Genomic DNA, 18,402 nt, shown 5'->3' with positions numbered 1-18,402 from the left:
TCACTCAGCAAAGGCAGGTTAGAGCTGGAAGTTAAATCCAGAGCTGTCTGATTCTAATGTGCCCCAGCCACTGCACTGATGCTAAACTGACATCAGTGCCATCAAATGATGTGGAAACAGATTATAGGGCAAGATGATGCAATTTAAAAACTCTCTTGAAATTCATTTCATTTTTAATCACAGGCCTATCTTGATGAAGGAGTGCCTCTTGTCAAATTTAGTTTTACATAATTTTTCATCTATAATTTCTCTTATGATTTTCCCTTTTCAAAGAGCTAATTTTTACCAATAATCACAGGGGCCAGCGCTGTGGTGTCGCAGGTAAAGCCACCACCTGCAGTGCTGGTATCCATATGGGCACCAGTTCGAGTCCTGGCTGCTCCACTTCCAATCCAGCTCTCTGCTATGGCCTGAAAAAGCAGTGGAGGATGGCCCAAGTCCTTGGGCCCCTGCACCTGCGTGGGAGACCCAGAGGTACAGGGGCCCAATCACTTGGGCCATCTTCTACTGCTTTCCCAGATGCATTACCAGTGAGCTGGATGGGAACTGGAACAGCCAGGACTCAAACCAGTGTCCACATAGGATGCTGGCGCTGCAGGCTAGGGCTTTAACCTACTGTACCACTGCACCGACCCCTTGTATGTATTTCTTGGTAGTAGGCTAGGAATAGCACTGCAAATTTTTATTCATTTTCATTTTCTACCCTAGTGACAGCACATCAGATCAACTACTGCAGGCCTTTCATGGGAAACACCACAGAGCACATGAAACTTCAAAAGGAAATCAAGGGCCATCAGAAGCTAGGATGACACTGGTCAAACTGTTGTTAAAAATCAGGCTTTTATCAAAGAAGGAGGTACCTTTCTCTGAAGGGAGGAGAGAACTTCCACTTTGACTATGGTCTTGTCTAAATAATGTCAGCATTTTTGAATTCAAGAAGCTTCCATAGCCTTGGCAGCTCATGACAAGAGCCTTGGGTGATCACTGACGTCATAAATAAGAGTCAATTGTTAAATCAACAATAGGAGTCACTGTGCACTTGCTCCCCACGTAGGATCTCTGTCCTTAATGTGCTGTACTATGAGAATTAACGGTAAAACTAGTCTTCAAACAGTACTTTATACTTTGTGTGTCTGTGTGGGTGCAAACTGTTGAAATCTTTACTTAGTACAGAGTTGACCTTCTGTATATAAAGATAATTAAATATGAATCTTAATGAAGAATGGGGTGGGAGAGGGAATAGGAGGTGGGATGGTCTGGGGGTGGGAGGGCAGGTATGGGAGGAAGAACTGCTATAATCCAAAAGTTGTACTTATGAAATTTATATTTATTAAATAAAAGCTTTCTACAAAAATAATAAAAAAATAAAAATCAGACTTTTATTCTTTGGATTGATTATTTTGGTATTAGTTCTGTTTTTAGATTTTTTGCCATGTACCATTCACAGTGCCTTCTTCTGGAATTTCACTTTGCTTTCCTTCAAATCTTCACAGTTGTCTTCCTTTTCTTTAAACTACAATATTAATCACACTTAACATGGTCCCTTAGCCTATGTTTGGAATCTTAAACAATGATTTTACCAACTGTGGTCAGTTAGTGGGACTCTTCTATTGACATTCTCCATCTGATATGTCACTCTTGTTGTTTTTTTTTTAAAAGAAGATTTATTTTATTTTATTTTACTTGAAAGAGTTACACAGAGAGAGAAGGAGAGGCAGAGAGAGAGAGAGGTCTTCCATTCACTGGTTCACTCCCCAAATGGTCACAATGGCTGGAGCTGTGCCAATCCAAAGCCAGGAGCCAGGAGCTTCTTCTGGGTCTCCCACATGGGTGCAGGGGCCCAAGGACTTGGGCCATCCTCCACTGCTTTCCTAGGCCACAGGAGAGAGATGGATTGGAAGTGGAGCAGCCAGGACTCGAACCGGTGCCCATCTGGGATGCCAGCACTGCAGGCCAGGCTTTACCTGCTAAGCCACAGTGCCGGCCCCCTCAATGGGTCTTAAATCGTATTGCCCTTTTATTGAGCACCATCTATGTGCTAGGACTGTGTATATGTAGTGGTGAGCAAGAAGAATCATTCTCTTACCTTCTTTGAGTTTAAATTTTAGTGTGTAGGATATTAAACAAAACATAAATATTATTTACTCATTTATTTAAAAAGCAGAGTGATTACACACACATACACACACACAGATCTTCCACCCACTGGTTCACTTCTCAAATGGCTGAAATGGCCAGCACTAGGTAAGGCTGAAGTCAGGAGCCAGGAACTCAATCTAGGTCTTCCACATGGGTGGCAGGGACCCAAGTACTTGGGCCATAATCTGCTGCCTTCCCAGGTGCATTAGCAGGAAGCCATATTGGAGGCAGAGTTGCTGGGACTCAAACACTCTGATATGGGATACAAACATTGCAAGTGGCAGCTCAGCCTGTTGCACCATAATGCCCATCTGCCCCCCCATGCATATTTTTAAAAGCTCACTCAACATAAGTGAGCTTATATATAAATATATATAAAGGCTCACTCAGCATAAGTATGGAAAATGGACTTTAAGAGGTAGGATGGTAAGTATGGGAAGATTATTTAGGGAGAAAATGGTGGTTTGGGCCATGTGATAGCAGTAGAGATGGGTGGAGAGTGGATATATTTACAATATATTTTGGGGGTAGAACCACCATGACTTGCTGAAGTAGCTATGGAATAAAGGAGAGATGAAGGACTAAAAGAGAACTATTGGGATTTTGGCTTGATTACTGTGGTCTGTTTACTGAGATAGGAAAGACCAGAGGAAGAACAGGTGGGGGTGAGCAATAAGGAGTACATTTGAATTCATTCAGTGTGAGTTGCCTATTAGATAATCCCAAGGAGATGTATAGAGTAGATCCTGGATTTCAGGGAAGGCTGGCATTTCCTCTCCTTAGGTTTGAAGAAAAGTTTAAAGAGAAAATAGTCCAAGAGAAACAAACACACATGTATCTTGAAATTAGAATTTACCTTCATTTATAAATGCGTGGGCCAACTGTCAGCCATTTGGAAAATGAGATGCCAGTAAGTTGGTACGACAGGATACTTTTTTTTTTTTTTTTTTTTTTTTTGACAGATAGAGTTAGACAATGAGAGAGAGATAGAGAGAAAGGTCTTCCCTCCATTGGTTCACCTCCCACATGGCCGCTACGGCCAGAGCTATGCTGATCCGAAGACAGGAGCCAGGTGCTTCCTCCTGGTCTCCCATGCGGGTGCAGGGGCCCAAGCACTTGGACCATCCTCCACTGCCTTCCCGGGCCACAGCAGAGAGCTGGACTGGAAGAGGAGCAACCAAGACTGGAACCTGGCGCCTGTATGGGATGCCGGTGCTGCAGGCAGAGGATTAACCAAGTGAGCCATGGTGCAGGCCCCATGACAGGACACTTTTGACAGTTGCCACCAACTCAATAAAGAAAGTATTTCTCAGAGCAGCATTTTCAAAGGGTGCATCCGGGGAACACGCTAAACAATTTCCAGTGGATTCCGAGGTTAGACTGAGTGGATTTAAGTTTCACATCTATCACTTGCTAACTTTGTGATTGTAGCAGGTTATTTGTCTGCTTCCTTGTGTATAAGATGGCGGTAATATTGACCTTACAAGGTATTTTATTTTATCAGAGTACATTTATGAACTTATATGGAAATTTCGTGGTAGGAGACATGGGTCCAGTGCAGGTTGCATTATCTATGCTTCCCAAAGCTGACCCAGACCTAAGCTTTTCTGGCCCAAGAGGAGCCAGCAAAGGTGCTCAATTCAGCGCTAGAGGAAAAACTGAGTCCCTTTTGTGGCTTTCTCCACTTTGAGACATACTGTGAAGATGGAGACATCAGACTGGTAGCCTGAAGTGGATGATCTTTTAATAGGCTTAGAGGAGAGTTTGGAACTGATCCAAGTCCTCATCTTGGGCTATTAAGACTTGCTGCAAGAAAAAGGTACATGTTTAATTGTTCAGACTGATGTCCCATATGCAGTGGTTTTCGAACCTAAGGGTGCATCACAGTTCCCTGGATGGATTGCTGGGCCCCACTCCCAGAATTTTAAATCCAGTAGGCATTGGGCAAGGCCCAAAGAGTTGTGTTCTAACAAGTGTCCAGGTGATGCTGATGCTTGAAGGACCACACTTACAGATTTGCTACCCTAATGCATCCTGGTGACCTAGGAAATAGATATGACTGACCTCTTAATCTGCACCTATAATAGCCAGGAGTTATCCATGTTGGGAACAGTGATAACAAGGAACACAGGATCTTTAAACTAAACGGAAAATCCAGCTCTAAATGCAAAGTCTTAGCTCCCGAGAGAAAATTAGAATTCTGGCTTTCAACATCAATTGGATTGGGAACATAGTTGGCATTAAGAACGTAAAAAAGTAGGAATCTGCTCTAAAAAGCACCTGTCCCTGCATTGTACACTAATCCAGGGCTCGGAGCCCACAGCTGGGACCCTGCATCCTCCATAGATTGCACCTAACCATAGACATTGGAACAGGCTGAACTTGCATTGCAACAACTCACATGCTGTGGCTGACGTGATCCCCTTCCTCACGGGGATTTGTGTGAGTGTCTTAAGAATTTCTTCTGGGATTTTTAAATAAAGGCAATCAAACTGGCTCAGAGGGGAAAAAAAATCTTGGATTTTTCTAAGTACTAGACCTCAACAGCTGTTTTGTTTCTATTCCACAGACAGCTAAGAATGATGTACTTTTGTTTTTTAAATTATTCTGGTTTTTTTGTTTTGTTTTGTTTTTAAAAAGATTTATTTGTTCATTTGAAAGCCAGAGTTATGGAGGCAGAGAAAGACACAGAGAGGGAGAGAGAGAGAGGTCTTCCATTTGCTGGTTCACTCCCCAGATGGCCACTATGGCTGGAGTTGGACCTATCTGAAGCCAGGAGCCAGGAGCTTCTTCCAGGTCACCCACATGGGTGGCAGGCATCCAAGTACTTGGGCCCTCTTCTGCTGCTTTTTCCAGGCTATGAGCAGAGAACTGGATTGGAAGTGGAGCAGCAGGTACTTGAACCAGTGCCCATATGGGATGCTGGCTTCTCTGGAGGTGCCATTACCAGCTATGTTGTGTGACTGGCCCCTAAATTTGTTCTGAATTGTGTCCTTTTCCTCCCTGTTTTAGTCTGATTGGGCTTCTATTTATAAAAAGGATACCCAAGTTTGGGTTGCATATGAGTCATAGAAACTTACTTCTTTCAATCCTGGAGGCTGCAAGTGCAACAACAGGAAGCCAGCACAGCTGGGTTCTGGTGAGGGGGTTCTTCTGGACTGTAGGCCTCCAACTTCCTGTTCTATCCTCACAAGGCAGAGAGCAGCAAGCGCTCTTAGGACTTCAAAAAGACACTAATCCCCTTCATGAGGACTCTGCCCTGGTTGAATCCTAATCACTTCCCCAAAGCCCTGTATCCTAAAACCATCACATGAAGGGGTAAAGTTTTAACAAATGAATTTTGGGGGTACACATCAAGTCCAAAACTGTGCCCACCTATTTCTGGAAGGAAAGTCATAGTGCAGGTTTGTGCTATTTGGATCCTCTTGTCCTAGATCTTCCCTTCAGAACCTGTCTTGTTCTTGGAGATTTGCTTAAAAAAATCATTTATTTATTTGAGAAGAAGAGAGACAGAGACAGAAACAGAGAGAGAGAGAACTCCTTATCTGCTGATTCACTCCCCAGGTGCCAGCAACAGATGGGAGCTAGGCACTCAATCCAAGTCTCCCACATGGTGGCAGGAACTCAATCACTTGAGTCATCACGACAACCTCCCAGGATTTGTGTTAGCAGGAAACTGGAGTCAGCAGTCAGAATCAGATACTGAACTCAGGTATTTCAACACGGGATCTGAGTGTCTTAACTGGCATCTTACCCACAAAGCTAAGTGCCTACCCCTCCTTGGAGACTTTCTTTTTTTTTTAATTTTATTTTTTATTAATACAAAGAGAACAGATTTAATGTATTTCATATGTATAGTTCTAAGAAGAATACCAGAAGCCGGTGCTGTGGCATAGCAGGTAAAGCCACCACCTGCAGTGCTGGCATCCCATATAGGCAACAGTTCGGGTCCTGGCTGCTCCACTTCTAATCCAGCTCTCTGCTATGGCCTGGGAAAACAGTAGAAGATGGCCTAAGTCCTTGGGCCCCTGCACCTGCATGGGAAGACATGGAGGAAGTTCCTGGCTCCTGGCTTCGGATCGGCGCAGCTCCAGCCATTGTAGCCAATTGGGGAGTGAACCAGCAGATGGAAAACCTTTCTCTCTTTTTGTAACTCTGACTTTCAAATGCATACATAAATCTTTTTTTTTTTTAAACAGGCAGAGTTAGACAGTGAGAGAGAGAGAGAGAGAGAGAGAGAGAAAGGTCTTCCTTTCTGTTGGTTCACCCCTCAAATGGCCGCTACGGCTGGTGCTCTGTGCTGATCCGAAGCCAGGAGCCAGGTGCTTCTCCCAGTCTCCCACGCGGGCGCAGGGCCCAAGCACTTGGGCCATCCTCCACTGCCTTCCCGGGACACAGCAGAGAGCTGGCCTGGAAGAAGAGCAACCGGGACAGAATCTGGCGCCCCAAGCAGGACTAGAACACGGGGTGCTGGCGCCGCAGGTGGAGGATTAGCCTAGTGATCTGCGGCTCTGGCCTGAATAAATAAATCTTAAAAAAGAAGAATAATACCATACTTCCCTCCCTCTCCTTCTCCCAGCCCCCTCTTTCCCTCCATTCTTTACTTTCCATTAATTTTTGCAAAGATAAAGTTTTAACGCACTCTGTAATCACAGGCTTCATTACCACTAACCATATATTTAACAAGTAAAGAAGTAGGAAGGTCACAGAGATTTTCTCGATGTTGATTGGCACCTAAATATTCTGTCTCATACATCACAATCTCCTTGACTAATTTTCTCTCCCCAAGATTCCATGTGTTGCTTTCCCTCTGCTTTCTGTCACTCGGATCAAGCTGAGTTACGCTGCAATAATAAGTGGCCCTGATAATTCAGCGGCTTACAGCAATCATTGCTTTCTTATTTATGTTATAGCAGGCCAGTTTCAGTTCAGTCTCATTTTAACCACATTTCTCCCATCATTCAAATGATCGGTTTCGCTGGATTACAAATGATCTGAAGCTACCTTTGGTTGAAAGATGGAAAAAGGGAATAAAGAAGTAAAACAAGAGAACAAAGAAGCTCCTTTCTTTTTAAGAACCTTAAGCCAATTGTACTTCCAAAGATATCAGTCACTGTGCTTCAGAGGAAAGATCACGTGTCCTGCTGGGTGACGGCAATGACGCTGCCAACTGTTAGTGATCGCTTTAGTCCTTGGCCATGTTTGCTATGACTGTGCATAGAATAGGGTGTACTTTATGAACACGTTTGACTCCTTTGTGTTCGGAAAGTACAAAGGCAGTTGGGAGAGTAAAAGGATGCATATGGTTATGATGGAAATAAAAGTGAAGAGAACAAACATTTTAAATGAAGAGAAAATGAGAGAGTTGCATGTGTGTAAGGGATGAATTGTTTCACAGAAGGAACAGTTGCGAGGGACAAAGAGAATCAGGCAGCAATTGAAGAGCTGGGCTTTTGCAATCAAGAGTAATCAGCAAGAGACGAGGCAAAGTGATTAGCAAAATGGAAAGCCTGGCCCATGGAGTGAGATGATCAGAATCAACACAGATGTCCTTTAGGCCTGGGTTAATTCAGGAGAAGGCCAAGGGTTTGTTTGAGAACTTAAAGGCTAAATATGTTTGTGGTTGACCAAGGCCAGGCCTGCCTTCAAAATAAGTGGAAAACTCCTACACTCTGCTGGCCAGGTGTAGATAAGGAGAGATTGCCCCAAGCTGGGCACAGTGAGCATTTCAAGGTCTGGAATCTGGACATTAGCCTGAATGAAGCAGCTTGCCGAGTAACTCAAGCTTTGCCTTATATGGTAGTATAAGTTGTTTCTGGTTGCTAACGTGGCTGGAGGTACGAAAGCTCCAGAGTCCATACTCTGGGCTCCCCTGACCTCCCGGACATCTCACTTTCTCAGGCTGCCAGGACCACCAGATTTATTGTTATTCTTGGAACACAAAGGAGGCAACAGACAGCTGCATCTGCCTTACCTCATGTCTATCCTGTGCAGTGCTTACACGCAGTGTTGGAAGTAAATCACACTAAAGCATCTTTGAACTGAACTCAAAATGTCATTCTTGCCCATTCTCTCACCTAGACCAGACTCCAAGGTCCCACTGAATGGGGTGAAAGTGCTGCCAGGGAAGCTCTTGTTAAAAGCCAGGAGTGGTCCATTAGTTCAAGGCCTGGCCCATCTAAACTGTCAAATGAGTAGTGAGTGCAGATATTTTATCTGCTGAGGTCAAGGGGTTACTGCCTCAATAGATTTTCAATTATCTATTTTGGTGGAGAAAATGCCCAACAGTGTGTGTGTGTGCATGTGTGTATCAGTAGAGAGGAGACAAGTACATCTGCTTTAAAAGTTGTAAGGACCACTTAATTCCCATTAGGTAAGAATGTGCTTTTAGGATAGTCTTGAACTCCTCTTACTCACATTGGACAGTGGTGTTGGGGCCCACTCCCACATGTTTGATCTCTCCCTTCCCCTTTGAAAGTCTCTGCAAATCTACAGGGCTCAAAGTTACAATACAGTATGAATTGCCTCACCTTATGCAATGTTAGTACATTGCTGTCTAAACTGGGACATCTGAAATTGAAAGGGAGCACTATTAGTAATTATGCTACACACATACCAGGGACTCTCTTGGGAAAGCTGGGATCATAGTTGAACTTATAGATAGTAATCCAAAAATTTGCCCAAGGTTCCTTTCAAAGGAATCCCGTTCCAGAGCCTCTGCTACAGAGGCAGCTCCAGACTCATCATGCTGACTTTGAACCACCACATTGGACTCTAGTTGAGCATGTGACCCATAGCTGGTAATGACCCTGAACTGGAGATTCCAGGAGACACTGAAGAGGCAGGGCTTTGCAAGGCTGGCCAAGCAGATTCTCTCTCTGATGAATCAGAAAGACTGCCCAAAAGAAGCCATGGGGACAGCGATTCTATTTTGTCTGTCTCGACACTGTTCACATGCAGAGCACACATTTCCATTGTCAGTAACATCTGTCATTATTACACTGCCACAATTCACAACTGCTGGAGGGAATGGAGGCAAGTGGTAATATACAAATTTCCAGCAGTGTCTACCAAAACCACAAACAGACACACCCTTGACCAAGTAATTTCAAGTCTAGACCTTTGTGGTATGGATACGCTTATACTCTGGTAAAGATGATGTAGGTGGAGGTTACTCATTGCAATAGTGTTTTATTAACAAAAGAAAGGCCAAAACAACCCCAGGTCCCTAAATGGGGAGCATGTGGACTCGGGTTAGAGGCAGTTTTGAGGTTGGTGTGGTGCTATGATCTGAGTATTCACATCCCCCCACAATCCATATGTCGAACTTCTAAGCCTCCAGGTGATAGGAAGGAGGCAGAGCCTTGGGAGGTGATTACATCAGGAGGGCAGAGGCTTTATCAGTGGGACTAGTGCCCTTCTAAAAGAGGTCCCAGAGAAGTTGCCTTTTCCCTTCTACCTTGTGAGGAAGCAGCAAGAAAGCACCATCTGTGAACCAGGAAGCATGCTCCAGCAGACACCAAATCTTCTGGAATCTGAATTTTTAACTTCCAACCTCCAGAGGTTAAGGAATAAATTTTTATTTTTTTAAGGATTTATTTTATTTATTTGAAAGGCAGAGTTATAGAGAGGGGGGAGGAGATAGAGATCCATCTTCAGTCAGTTGGTTCACTCCCCAGGTGGCTGCAACAGCCAGGGCTGCGCCAGGCTGAAGCTGGTAGGCAGGAGCTTCATCTGGGTCTCCATGTGGGTGCAGGAGCACAAGGACTTGGGCCAATTTCCACTGATTTCCCAGGAGCATTAGCAGGGAGCTGGATCAGAAATGGAACAACGGGGCATAAACTGGTATCCATATTGGATGCTGGTATTGCAGGTGGCGGCTTAACCTGTTATGCCACAATGCAAGCCCCAAGGAATGGATTTTTTTAAAGATTTATTTTCATTTATTTGCAAGGCAAAGTTACAGATAGACAGACCAGAGAGATCTTCCATCCACTGGTTCACTCCCCAAATGGCCACAACAGCTAGGGCTGGGCAAGGCTGAAGCCAGGAGCCTGGAACTCTATTTGGATCTCCCATGTGGTTCTCAGGGAACCAAGCACTTGGTACACCTTCTGCTGCTTTCCTCGGCACATTAGCAGGAAGCTGGCTTAGAAGTGGAGCAGTAGGCCAGCGCTGCGGCTCACTAGGCTAATCCTTGGCCTTGCGGCGCCAGCACACCAGGTTCTAGTCCCGGTCAAGGCGCCGGATTCTGTCCCGGTTGCCCCTCTTCCAGGCCAGCTCTCTGCTGTGGCCCAGGAGTGCAGTGGAGGATGGCCCAAGTACTTGGGCCCTGCACCCCATGGGAGACCAGGAGAAGTACCTGGCTCCTGCCATCAGATCAGCGTGGTGCACCAGCTGCAGCACGCCGGCCGTGGCGGCCTTTGGAGGGTGAACCAATGGCAAAAAGGAAGACCTTTCTTTCTGTCTCTCTCTCTCTCACTGTCCACTCTGCCTGTCAAAAAAAAAAAAAAAAAAAAAAAAAAAGAAGTGGAGCAGCCAGGACTGGAATAAGCACTCATACGGGATGCAAGCATTGCCAGCAATGGCTTAGCCTATTGCACCACAACACCAATCACAACATGAGGAATAAATTTCTATTGTTTATCAGCCACCCAGTATATTTTGTTAGGACAGCCTGAATGGATTGACAGGTGGTAAAGTCCTGACTGTTCAGCAAGTGTGTGCTGGTCAGTAGAGGAGTCACAGACATCAACAAAATAATTTACAATTGTACAACAATGTAGATACACTAACATTATTTTTTTAAGATTTATTTATTTGAAAGTCAGAGTTACACAGAGAGAGGAGAGGCAGAAAGTGAGAAAGAGGTCTTCTTTCTGATAGTTCATTCCTCAGTTTGGCTGCAACAGCTGGAGCTGTGCTGACCTGAAGCCAGGAGCCAGGAGTCCCTTCTGGATCTCCCACATGGGTGCAGGGGCCTAAAGACTTGGGCCATCTTCCACTGCCTTCCCAGGCCACAGCAGAGAGCTGGATCAGAAGTGGAGCAGGTAGGTCTCGAATCAGAGCCCATATGGGATACAAGCACCTCAGGCCAGAGTGTTAACCTGCTGCGCCACAGCGCCGGCACCCTATTATTAATTGTACAGTTGAAAGTGGTTAAGAAAGAGATGAGTGTTTGCTGCAGTAGTTAAGACAACGCTTGGGAGTGGTGACTTGTGGTGTAGTTGGTAAAGCCGCCTCCTGTGACACCAGCATCCCATATATGCACGGATTTATGTCCTGGCTGCCCCACTTCTGAACTAGCTCCCTGCTAATGGCCTTAGAAAAGCAGCAGAAGGTGGCCAAGTGCTTGGGGCCCTGCCAACCCATGTGGGGAACCCAGATGAAACTCCTGGCTCCTGGCTTTGGTCTGGCCTAGCCCAAGCTATTATGGCAATCTGAGGAGTAAAACAGCAGATGGAAGATCTCTCTGTCCCCCTCTCTCAGTCCACTTAGTGTTTAGACATGATACAATATTTTGTCTATAGAAGATGCTCAACAAATGTTTGATGAACGGGACAGAACCAGCAGAATAGAGTGAAATAATAAAACACAAAAAGGAGTGAAGTAATCGTTATAACAAAAGGATGAGGTAAATTCTAAAAAGAGTGGAGAAAGGGCTGGTTCTGGGGAAGACACACACCGTTACAGGAGGAATAAAATGAAGGCTTTGGGATCCTACAGTCCTGGGATCCATCCTTGGCTTGACTCCTTTTTTCTGGTTAAATGACTTAATTTCTCATTGTCTCATTGCACAAAAGGAATGATAATATCTACCTTTTGGGGCTGCTGTGTACAGTGTAAATGAGGTAACTCAAGGAAAGCAGGATAGCGCTTAGCAAGATGCTAGGCGCATAGAGAACGCTTTGCTTGTGCTGGTCCCCAGTGAGATTTCAGGAGAAACTTGAAGGTGAGTGGAAATTTGATCGTCTTGAAAACAGGTGTTTCAAATCCAAGAATGATTACAATTGGGTGAGTCAAGCAATGGAAGCCTTGGGGTTTACTAGAATTTTTATGAAAACCATTGAGGAGACTTAAGTAACCCTTAAGTGCGACTAAACGACAGAGCCAAGACCTGAGCTCCTCTTTTCTTTTTGCTTCTGTTTCTTTCTTTCATCTGGCTTTTTATAGCTTCTCTAATCCTTCTTTTATCTCTCCCCCCATACTTTTTTTTTTTAACGTCAGAAGATAGATTCTGAAAACCATGATTATTTTCCAAGGTGGTCTTAAGACTGTAAGTACATAAGTTAACAATGTAACTTTTCTGTTTCAGCACTGTTGCATAGGAATTAAGAGCTCGGAGGAACATGATTTCAAATTCAAGACCAGGAGAAGAGCATTATTGGCCTCACACAGACATCACTTACAAAGGAAAATTGATAACACCTACTCTGTACTGATCGCCTATTAGGTACTTCACACCTAGCACTGCGATTTCTCACAACTACCAGGAAGGTACTAACTCCACATTTTTCACTGGTGAAACAAATGGAAACCGGAGAGATGACGCGCCTAGACCTAGCGGAACTAAGATTTGAGCCCAAGTCTGATTTTAAAGACCCAGGACTTACCTTTGTTCAATCCTCCCTCCCAAAGCCCCTTGATTCTCTCTAGTCTCTCATCTCCAGCATGATACTGATACTTGCAGGCTTTTGTTTTGAAAGCAGTAATCATAATTAGTACAAAAAAACTGATAGGGATAGGTCGTCCATATAAACAAGAAAAAATAGTAACAGTAGTACTATTGGTTGTTGGAAGTGGAATTTTAATAAACAAAGCTATGAGATAGTTCATGAAAGACATGAGTATGCCTTAGGTTCCAACAAATTCCCATGATGATTAACACTGAATCAGAGTATCTCCCTCTCCAAAATGTTTTGTTCTTAATGCCCCTGGTCATGTACTTGACCTCTTTCTGTTATTCCTTTTCTTTAAGCCTACTTAAGCTGTGTACAGAATTATCATCAGACACGAAAACATGAACACTTTGTCTTCCACATTCAGGAGAAAAATGTATTGTTTTAAAGACTTAACTATTGCACATATTTTATTCTTTTCTTTCCTTATTGAGTTAAAGTGATTGTCAAGAAGCTTGTATGCATTTAGGCTAGTGGCACACTTTAAATGCTAATATGCATTTTTTAATATCTCAAGTATGATTTGAAGTCTCCAAAGATTTTTAACTTACCTGGAAATATGGAAGAATATAGTTAGAACAAGTTATTGGGAGAGCTTCTGTGCTTACGTGTAGGGTTGGCTCAAATATGACAGTTGTGTAACTCTCTGACTTTTGTGACATGCCTCTTTCTGATCTAAGACGTTCTGCTATAACTTTACCATGGTTGTCTGTCTACATACTAGTACTGTACAGATATTTTTAAGATATGTTTTTTTTTCTCTGAGAGGAGATATGACAAATGTTAAAAGGAAAGGGAAAGATCACAGGATCTTTGTTTATCTTTGTTTAAATTATGCAATATTTGTTGTGGAAATGGCTTTCGAGAACTTTTGTCCTAAGATTTCATTTTATGGAAAGGAAACCGAGACTCAGAGACAAAGTTACATGTTCAGGGTCGCACAGCTGGATGCCATCGAGGAAGGACTGGAATCTATTTCTCTTGACTGTCAGGTTGAGAAATGGTAGATTCATCAGAAGAAGAAAGCTTTAAAACCACTTGTGGAAAAGATGCCACTTTTGAAAAGATGTTCCCTCGCTTTTGGCTACTTTCTGTTCCCCCATCCACTTCTTTGTCAGTATTTTCGGTCGAAACCTATAGCTTGGACTTTTCTGTGCCTTTTACCTGCCTTCAATCTTTTTTTTTTATATTTACCCAAGTCTACTCCAGTTCTTTTTTTTTTTTGACAGGTAGAGTTATAGACAGTGAGAGAGACAGAGAGAAAGGTCTTCCTTCCGTTGGTTCACCCCCAAATGGCCGCTATGGCGGCTGTGACAATCTGAAGGTAGGAGCCAGGTGCTATCTCCTGGTCTCCCATGCAGGTGCAGGGCCCAAGCACTTGGGCCATCCTCCACTGCCTTCCCGGGCCACAGCAGAGAGCTGGACTGGAAGAGGAGCACCTGGGACTAGAACCCAGCGCCCATATGGGATGCCTGCGCCGCAGGCGGAGGATTAACCAAGTGAGCCACGGTGCCAGCCCCTACTCCAGTTCTTAAGTTCTATTCTTGCTTCTTCTGAGTGGGAAAGTAGTTTACAAAACTCTTCAAAATTTAGAGGTCATAAACAGCGGGATTGCTTACTGCAAAAGTCTAATGGTGGAAAAGTTGGAAGACAACAAGGCTTTTTTTCTTTAATTAAATTAAGTAAAGTTGGTGGGGAGAGAGTTAATTGGAAATAATAAACCATAACCACCTAGGCCTCTCACCCACCTAACTCTTCCACCACCTGTGTATAAAGTCAAGCTTGAAATCTATTGTAACGTGAGAACTATTATTACAGGATTACCCTTTAAACCTGTAAAACAACTAACATTTGTATAGTTCTTTACAGTTTACAAAGCACTTGCACATCCGTTATCCTCTTTGGGCCTTGAACAAGCCTGTGAGCTTAGTCAGGCAATCTACATAGTTATTTAGAGGGAAAAACAGAGGTTCAAAATTATAGAGACTTATTCAGAGTAGACTCAAGCATGGATTTTCTAATTCTATAAACCCATGTTCTTTGATTTCCCTACTCTGTCTCCTGAAGAGCTCAACAGCTGAACTTCACAATTTCAGAATTTGTGGAAATTAGATCAAAGCCATTAAGAAAGTTATGTTGGTATTCTTGTAAAACACTATTTCCTGGGTGCTGTGGTAGATCAGAATGGGGGGGCACAAGCATACCTCCTGGTATAACTCAGCTGGCTTCAGATGGTTCAAACACCATAATACACAGTTGCTTATTTTATTTTTATGAAATGTTTCTCCCTAACATGGATACACACAGAGATTTTACTGATGGGAAAACTTGCATCTGTGGGAAAGTGGGTTTCTTAATTTTAAAAACCCCAGTATAAGACTTGTCTACCCTCCATAGGACCTTAAGTGGCCTCCTTCTGGCCCTGTTCTAAACTGAACAAACGGCCCCTTCAGACAGCTCAGAGCCTCTCCCATCTCCCCAGGAAAACAGAAGAGATGGAAAGGGAAGGAGCTGGATTACTCAAGATTTGTTACTCCATTAATCTTTCCAAACTCAGACTAGTTGCTGTCCCCTTGGGCAGAGTGAATGAGACAGCCAGAGAGCAAGGATTATTATGTTAATGGAGATCCCTCCACATGGAAGGAGATTTGGGAGTGGGAAAACATGTTCTACTCCCCTATGGATTAGTGAGATTATATAACTTCATGTAGGTGAAACACTTGGGGTCTGGTATGATGTAAGCACTTGATTTATGAAAGCTTTTTAAATTAGCAGTCTTGCTTCTGGTTCTAGCTCCTCTATTAACTGTGGGATTCAGAGAAGAAATCACATCTGTCTTGTTTTTCATTGCTGAATCCTCAGACCAAGACTGTGTCTTGCATAGTACCTGCAGCAATGACAATAACAGCAATTTTTTCAGTGAATTATGTGTCCTCTCTAAATTTGTTTCCTCATCCATACAAGGAAGAATGTGATCTTTGACATTTAAGTTTTTTCTTTTTTTTTAAGATATTTATTTGAAAAGCAGATTGCAGAGAGAGAGGGAGATAGAGAGAGAGGTCATCCAGGAGCCAAGAGCTTCATCCAGGTCTCTCATGTGGATGGCAGGGTCCCTAGGGTGTGGGCCATCCTCCTCTGCTTTCCCAGGTGCATTAGCAGGGAGCTGGATTGGAAGTGGAGCATCCAGGACTTGAACCAGTGCCCATGTGGGATGCTGGCACTGCAGGTGAAGGCTTAACCTTCTATGGCACAATGCCTGGTCCCAACATTTAAGTTTCTTCCTTGTACTTATGATCTAATTCTATAATGGGCAAACTAAGCAAGTCTGGTACATCTCTGTGGATTTTCTTGTTTTAAAAAATAAAAAAGAATTTGCTGCCAGTATTGGCATTTAGCCTTTGTACATTGAATTTCAATATTCAGAAAGGCAATTTACTGAGAATAGCAATATATGTAAAAATCTCCAATAATATTAGGGTCAATTAATTTATCCACCACTAGTACACTGTCAGTTTTAGTGAAGGTGCTAATATTTTCTTCCACTCCTTATAACTTTTTTTAAAACTCTCATTTATGAGTGACAAAAAGCTTGTCTCTGTAAGTCAAGTGTCCAGAGCTATGGTACTATAATGTCTTTTCACTTTAAAGGTTTAGGATTTTTAGGGAACAAATTCAGTATTGCCAAGCTTCAAATACTTGCTTTAGGAAATAACCTCTCACTCACCCCTGAGCCCAAAGCAAAACCAGTCTCCAAATGTTACCATATCAGAGTGGAGAAAATAGGCTCAGATGGTAGTGAGATCAGAGCACAGAGCTAGTAAATTGCCCTCCTAGCCCTGAGGGCAATAATAAAATAAAGTCCTGACTTTTTAAGGTAACTTTGTGTCTTATATCTTGATAGGCAGTTGGTACCTATAATAATAGGCTCCATCATCTACTACCCAGCTAAGAAGTCAACATGCTGTAGCTGAGAGCGTGCACAAAACATAGAACTTCAAATGCTTTCGTTAGAAAATATAAAATTTTTATTTATATTGAACAATCTGCCAACAAAGGTGAGCATCACAATCAAAAATGAATGGTCTCAGAAGGCACAAAGGAAAACACTGCACTAGGTGAATGAATTCAGAACTCTGAAAACAAAGCTCCCCCAAGACTAGGACATCCTTTATGCCCCGCTGTTTCAGTTTGGAGCCTTAAAGGCCATCTACTTTGTGTCTGACTTATTTTCCTGTCAGACAGGAACTGGAATTTGAACTTTGCTCTCCAAAAGCCAAAGGCCAACTAATTTAAAAGGAGACCTTCAAAATCAATGATGACTTCTTCTAGTTTCATTAGTTCTGTCTGAAGTGATTAAAGGATTTGATTCCCAGATAACCATGATCCTTATTGTGATTTTTTTGAAAATCACATTTATTTCTATACTTAGTTCTGATCACTTGTGGCATTCCTCAGGCAAGTCTGGATTCATGCAGCATTCCAACGCTGAGTGCCTTTTCAAGTCTCCAGCAGAATCCTGGGCTGGTGAGTGATGATACCTTTATTGTAGTAGCCCCAAGGTGTGGAAGTTGTTTCCTGTAGCCCATTCTCAGTTCCACCCCTCCACTTGCTGAAACATCTGCAAATACTTTGTTCATTTCAGACATCTGACCACAGTGAGGCTCCCATCTGGACTGCTTCCTTTTTTCCCTTATTGCTGTAGAAAAGCATTGATAATGGGAAGGCGTTCATCAATGGAGAAACAGGGAAGGCCCAGGAAAGAGAGCAAAGAGGGTGCTGGAAGGTTGGTTCTTCTTGGGGTTTTCTCTTGTAGTCATTCATTGATTCATTGATTCATTGAATCATCATCACTTATTGGGTGGTACTTGGAATGCAAATATCAACAAGCAGCATTTTCTGTTCTCAAACAATGGGCAATTTATTGCATGCCACATTTATTGAGTCAAAGTAGGGAAGTATACTTACCAGTTTATAGTAATACATTTACCAAGTGTCTTCTATGTGTAAAGTTCCACAATTATTCTTTTTTTTGATAGACACAGGATTTATGGAATACTTCATTTAATCTGTTTCCTTACCTTGAAATCACATAAAATAAGAAAAGTCTTTAAAAGTTTTTGTAAACAATCATTAATTTTAAAGTATCATAGGAATCTTGCTAAGAAAATGATCAATTGTGTAGTGCAGAGTAATCAAATTCCTTCATATATTTCATTTGCTTTGTGCAAATATTAAGTTATAAAAACAAACAATAAATTTTTGTAAGAAACTGCATTTTCGGGGCCGGCGCTTTGGCACAGTGGGTTAAAGCCCCAGCCTTCAGGGCCAGCATCGCATATAAGCACTGGTTCGAGTCCCGGCTGCTCCTCTTCTGATCCAGCTCTCTGCTATGGCCTGGGAAAGCAGTAGAAGATGGCCTAACTCCTTGGGCCCCTGTACCCACATGGGAGACTCGGAAGAAGCTCCTGGCTCCTGGTTTCAGATCAGCTCAGCTCTGGCCATTGTGGTCCTTTGGGGAGTGAACCAGCAGAATGAAAGACCTCTCTCTCTGGCTCTACCTCTTTCTGTAACTCTTTCAAATAAA

The sequence above is a fragment of the Oryctolagus cuniculus genome, chromosome 4, assembly GCF_964237555.1.
Source record: "Oryctolagus cuniculus chromosome 4, mOryCun1.1, whole genome shotgun sequence".
NCBI classification, from domain to species: Eukaryota; Metazoa; Chordata; class Mammalia; order Lagomorpha; family Leporidae; genus Oryctolagus; species Oryctolagus cuniculus.
Note: the sequence above shows the minus strand (reverse complement) of the source record.